Genomic DNA, 4,807 nt, shown 5'->3' with positions numbered 1-4,807 from the left:
CGTCTAACTACCTTTGTTAAGAATCAGGTTGACTCCACTACCAAACCAGTGCAGGTCCACTATCATCGTCTTGACACTGAAGAGCCATCGCAGGCTCCCATCTCTGTGGCCCCATGTACCCCAGACTCCCTGCCCTTCGGCCAGCCTCTCAACATTCGGGTCTTACAAGAAGGACACTGGAAAGATAGGTTTTGCCTTGGGTCTCGCTAGGAATGGTCCATCCCATCTCCCCCTCTATTCAAAAAAAGCCTAAGGCCATCAGCCCTGACCCACCCTGGCTCTCTCCCCACGACAAGGTACCTGGTAAGTCAGAGACGGAGCTGGCATTAAGTCTTGACCGCCTAAGACAGGGCAGCCCCGTGTGGGGGGGTTGACCCAGTGATGGGTAAGAGTTTGAGCATTGCCCTCTACCAGGCTCAGGTTCCCATCGTGAGACCTCAAAGATGAGGTTGAGAAGCCTCCTTCCAGGGCACTTCATTGTGACGGTCCAATTGACCTTATTACACAGACAAGGGGGAGATGTTGGGAACCATGAGAGCCCTGAGATAAATATCCTGCCCCAGCTAATTGAGAACCCGGAGATTAACATCCTGCCTGACAATCACAAGGATCTGGCTTGGCCCTGGGAAAAGAACATTCACAGAAATCCACCCCCTCTCCACCTGTCATCCACCCCCTCCTCACCTGTCACACCAGAGCTCAACCCCAGAAGATTTTGTAACCCTCCATCTCCCTCCTTCCTCTCCCCCTCCCCTCCAAGATTTTTGCTTTAAATATGGTCGGCTGCACTAAGTAAACTGCTCTTGACAAGCAGTGCTTCCTTGAGTCCTGTCGTCTCTCTCGCCTATTCTTTATTCACAGGTTGTGATCTTCCTCATTCCCCCAAATAACGTGACCTGCAGGCCAGGTCAGCATCTTTAAAATAAACAGATGTCTTTAGTTCAGTAGTGTTTCCATCATCTAATGTCTCTCAGTAGATGTATTTTTTTTTTGCTAGCATTCAAAAACAGTAAAGTTAATTAAACAATACATATTCTGTCTCTGGAGGTCTTTGTTACCAATTTCTGTTTGCTAAGCATCTTTTTTTTAATTGCTAACATTATATATTTAGGTTATGGACCCACATTATTTAATTAATAAACATTCTCCTAAAATGCAAACATTTTCCCTCTCTCCTGCACATGAATTCCTTTAAGTAAATCACTACAGCAGAGACACACTTTCTTTCTAAGCTCTCTGTGACCAGTGTGCTAAGGAAAAGTGTCTCCACTTCTTCTTTAGATTGCAGTAGCTCATTGGAGCAGCTTTACTACACATTACTTCATCCAAGTCAGAACCGATAGTCCCTCTGGGTAAGTGGTCTCTTCACGTCATTCTGTCCGTCCATGTCGGATGAGATTTATTCATGTTCAGACATTCCCAATTCCAGTTTGGAACCGAAGGATGAGCCATCTTTCCACGCACCACAGCAATGGCCTCAGCCCTCTGAGAATTTTCCCTCAAATCTTCCTTGACCACAGATTTATTTATTTTTCTGAAAACACAAATTTCAGCCTAACCTGCTGTGGTGGTTTAATGAAAATGGCTCACAGGGAATGGTTCTATTAGGTGTGACTTTGTTGGAGTAGGTGTTGCCTACTGGAGGAATTGTGTCAATGAGGTCTTATAACTTATGCTCAAGTTATATATATGCCTAGTATATAGCATCCTTCTGCTTCTGCAGATCCATATGTAGAACTCTCAGGTCCTTCTCCAGCACCATGTCTGCCTGTTTGCTGCCCTACTTCCCACCTTAACGATAATGGATCAAACTTCTGAACTGTAAGCCAGTCCCAGTTAAATGTTGTCCTTTATAAGAGTTGCTGTGGCCATGGTATCTCTTCATAACAATAAAAAACATGACTAAGACAACTTCATTGAAGTCTGTTATCTCTGGTGGACCTTTCTCACATATAACATTGTGCTAATTCCACCCAAATGTGACGTTTAGAGTGCTGGAAAGATGGCTCACCAGTTGAGTACACTGGCTGGTCTTTCACAGAGCCAGGGTTCAATTCCCAGCACCCATATGGAGGCTCACAACAGGTAGTAACTCCAGTCCTAGGGGATCTGATGTCTTCTTCTGGCCTCTGAGGGTGCTACACACATGTGGTAGACCTCTAAGCAGTCCGTACTTACATGCAATCGAAACACCCCCATATATATAAGAAATAAATTAGTAATTTTTTTTTGTTTTTTTGTTTTTTGTTTTTGAGACAGGAATTCTCAAAACAGACAGGATAGCCCTGGCTGTCCTGGAACTCACTCTGTAGAGCAGGCTGGCCTCGAACTCAGAAATCTGCCTGTCTCTGCCTCCCAAGTGCTGGAATTAAAGGCGTGCGCCACCACCGCCTGGCTAAATTAGTAATTTTTTAAAAAGATAATGTTTAGACCTGATATATGTGACTCTGATGGTGCACACACATAACTAGCACATGTATTTATTCTAATCTATAATTGGTTTTCCATATTGGAAATAAATAACAACCCCAAGATTCTTTTTTTTCTATATACCTAAAGCCAAGATAATTACATTTCACTATGCATTGTAGGGCCTTTAATGATTTATAATCGGTAATAATTTATAGTCAAACAAATTATTATCCCCAGAGTGTCCTGGTCCTCCATCAATCTGGTCCACAGTCTCTCCTCCTGGCTTGGGACCCTCAGTGTTACCCAGTGAGTGTTCATGCAGGCTCTAGGCACTCCAGGACTGCTACAGGGCACAAGGTAGGTGGCACATGCTTCAAAAATCCCCAGCAGTATCTTCCCCACAGTCCTTTGACCTCCTGACCTTAAATGAATCCCTATCCTGCTGTTTCCATACCGGCCTTGAGCTGGCTATGAAGCTCAGGCTAGTCCTAAACTCTTGATCCTCCTGCCTCTGCTTTCCAAGTGCTGATATGGTAGGCTTGCCCCAACCACACCTGGAAAATGCACGGATATTTTGTGGTATTTTGTACTTCTGTTCATAAGAGATAGTGGTTTGTTGTTTCTATTCTTTGCCCGTTTCAGGTATTTGGGTAATGCTGGCTTCAAGGGAATGGCTGAGGAGGGAGGCCATCAGCTTCTGCACCCTAAGAGATTGTACAAAATTGGAAGGCAGGGGCCACAGCACAGTAGTGGTGCTCTTGACTTCCACATACAGTGTCCTAGGGTCAATCCCATCACTGCCGAAATGAAAGCCAGGGGATTCAGTCCAATTTACAAGAATACAAGATATTCTTCAATCTTTGATGAAGATATTTTCTGGCCCATTACATTGGGAATCTTCACTCTCTTTTATAACTATTATCCTTAGGTTTGGTCTTCTCATTCCATCCTAGATTTCCTGGATGTTTTGGGTTAGGAACTTTTTGCTTTTTGCATTTTCTTTGACTGTTGTGTCAATGTTTTCTATGGTGTCTTCTGCCCCTGAGATTCTCTCTTCTATCTCTTGTATTCTGTTGGTGATCTTTGCATCTATGACTCCTGATTTCTTTCCTTGTTTTTGCATGGCCAGGGTTGTCTCTCTTTCTGTTTTCTTTATTGTTTCTATTTCCATTTTTAGATTCTGGATGGTTTTGCTCATTTCCTTCACCTGTTTGATTGTGTTTTCCTGTAATTCTTTAAGGGATTTTTGTGTTTCCTCTTTAAGAGCTTCTAGCTCTTTACCTGTGTTCTCCTGTATTTCTTTGAGGGTGCTATTTATGTCTTTCTTAAAGTCCTGTGTCATCACCATGAGAAGTGATTTTATATCTGAATCTTGCTTTTACGGTGTAATGGTGTGTCCAGGACTTACTATGGTGGGAGAATTGGGTTCTGATGATGCCAAGTGACCTTGATTTGTGTGGTTTATTTTCTTATGCTTACCCTCTGCCATCTAGTTATCTCTAGTGCTATGTGCCCTTGCTAAATCTGACTGGAGCCTGTCCTTCCTGTGATCCTGGTTGTGTCAGAACTCCTCAGAGTCAAGCTGTCTCTGCGATCCTGTGATTCTGGGATCCTGTGATCCTGGGCTTGTTAGAACACCTGAGAGAGGGGCTTCCTCTGTGTGTCGTGGGACTGGCTGTGGAGCTTGTGCCCAAGGTCTGCTCAGGACACCAACCCAGACAGACTGGAAGGAACCTGAGTCACTGGGCTGGCGGAGTTCCTGTGTGCCTGGTCCCGCTGGTCCCAGTTACGTCTAGTATTGGTACAGATGTTGGTTCCTCCTCACCTCTGATCCTGGGTGTGTCAGAGCCATTAAGTATCTTTTTAAAAGCATAATTAGTTCTCACAGCAATTGCAAATCCTACAGGATTGTGTAGTATACCTGTAATGTGTTTCACATCACAGTATGTAAAATATTGCTTTACCTTATGAGAGAAACATGCCACTACATGGTTAATCTTCGTTTTTATCGGGATTACCATGATGGCCATAAAGTCTAATAAATATGTAATTATAGAATCAGTATTTTCATAGTTTGGTGTACATAATTTAGTTTAGAAAATTCTGTTAGTTGAAATAAATACTTTTGTCAAATTTCATTTCCTTGGGTACCCTTAGGGTTACTTCCTGCAGGTAAAGGATTTTGCTTATATGAAGAACAAGTAGGATATCTATTTAATTTCCTTTGCTTGTGGTCAAGTGGTATAAAATGCTTTCTTTAAAACTTTGCTGTTAATATGATGTTATTTTATTTATAAAATTCATGCATATATTAGACACAAGAATTTAAAACAGAAGTAATAAAGTTCAATTCATCAAATTCTCATGGGTCTCAGCATTAAATCTTTTTTTTTTT

Source organism: Mastomys coucha, unplaced genomic scaffold (assembly GCF_008632895.1).
Source record: "Mastomys coucha isolate ucsf_1 unplaced genomic scaffold, UCSF_Mcou_1 pScaffold5, whole genome shotgun sequence".
In the NCBI taxonomy this organism is placed as follows: domain Eukaryota; kingdom Metazoa; phylum Chordata; class Mammalia; order Rodentia; family Muridae; genus Mastomys; species Mastomys coucha.
The sequence above is the reverse complement of the archived record's forward strand: the minus strand, read 5'-3'. Positions refer to the sequence as shown.